The sequence below is a fragment of the Miniopterus natalensis genome, chromosome 2 (genome assembly GCF_054644295.1).
Source record: "Miniopterus natalensis isolate mMinNat1 chromosome 2, mMinNat1.hap1, whole genome shotgun sequence".
NCBI classification, from domain to species: Eukaryota; Metazoa; Chordata; class Mammalia; order Chiroptera; family Miniopteridae; genus Miniopterus; species Miniopterus natalensis.
Window position 1 is genome coordinate 132,792,846 of NC_142082.1, and position 1,574 is coordinate 132,794,419.

General features: G+C 42.4%; 1 pseudogene; it reads left to right on the forward strand.

Moving 5' to 3' along the window:
• The first annotated feature begins 392 nt into the window (after positions 1-392).
• Positions 393-1,288, forward strand: LOC107527203 (ribosome biogenesis protein NSA2 homolog pseudogene; annotated as a pseudogene).
• The last annotated feature ends 286 nt before the right edge of the window (positions 1,289-1,574 follow it).

Below are 1,574 nucleotides of genomic sequence, written 5' to 3' on the forward strand. Positions count from 1 at the left end.
TTGGTATCAGACTTCAAGATCCTGGAAGGAGACACAGGGACCACAGACCCTGCAGCCATCCTTCCACACACACATCCCCTTTCCCCCTTGCATGCAGCCCTACGTAACCAGCCAGGGAAGGACAGCGCAGATTTTATGTGGACAATTCCCATTGCTCTCCCATTTGCCATAATCAGGGAAGGACAGTGCAAATTTTATGTGGACAATTCCCATTGCTCTCCCATTTGCCAGCAATAATGGAATAAATGCTCATATTTGATTCAACCATGTCTCTGCTTAATTGGCTGAAGTAATGACAGGCAGCCCGGACCCATTGTGTCTGGTTATCACTGTGAAAGCTGGATCCTCCCCATCTGGGAGCCTGATATATTATTTTTGTGTGCATTACTTTTATGGGTTCTTTAAAAAACCCATTGCTAGAGGTGTCTCTTTTCTCTCATGAGTTGCCTGGAATCAGCTCATGGGTGTCTGAGACACGAAAGTTGAGAGCTTCTTGGTGCCCGGGGGGCTGTACCCCACAAAATGAATATATTAAGTCACATCATAAGTGCTATGGGTCTCTTTTGGATTACCATGAGAAAAGGAAAGAGGGAGGTCAAGAGGCTCATGAAAGTTCGAAGAAGGGAAAAAAGATTATCGGTTTGAAGGCTAAGATCTACCATAAACAGCGCCATGCTGAGAAAATACAAATGAAAAAGACTATCAAGATGCAAGAAAAGGGAAACATCAAACAAAAGAATGATGCAAGGACTCCACAGGCACAGTACCTGCATGTCTACTGGACAGAGAAGGAGAGTCCCCAGCTAAAGTACTTTCCAATAGGATTAAACAAAAATGAAGAGAGAAAGCGGGAAATGGGAAGTCCCTCTGCCCAAAGTTCTTGCCCATGGAGAAACAGGTACTAATAGTTATTCAAACAGGAAAGAAAAAGAAGAAAGTGTAGAAGACGATGGTTACTAAAGTCTGCTTCGTTGGAGTTGGCTTTACTTGAAAAACACCTAAATACGAAAGACTCATTAGGCCAATGGACTTACATTTCAGGAAGGCCCGTGTAACACATCCTGAACAGAGAGACACCTTCCACTTGCCAATATTTGGTGTAAAGAACAATCCCTCATCCCCACTTTATACAACTTTGGGTGTTACTACCAAAGGTACTGTCATTGAGGTAGACATGAGTGAATTGAGCCTTGTGACACAAGGAGGCAAGGTTATTTGGGGAAAATATGCCCAGATTACCAACAATCTTAAAAATGATCGATGCATAAATGCAGTCTTACTGGTTTGACAGCAGTTTCATACAAGTAACTCCTTATAATTCTTGAAAACTATGCACCAATCAGGAAAACTCCTTTACTGTGATGTTTCTGAGTGCTATCAAACAGCTTACATACCTGCAGTCATCAAGAAAACTATTTATTCTATTGTAAAGAACTTTAAAATAGCCCAGTTTTACACCCCCCCCCCCCCAAAAAAAAGAATGCATCACTAGACTGCTCTTCCTGAAGTTCCTCTAATTCAGATGAGTGCATCTCTCAGCAGGATGACACCACTATTTCTTTCTCCGTCCCAAA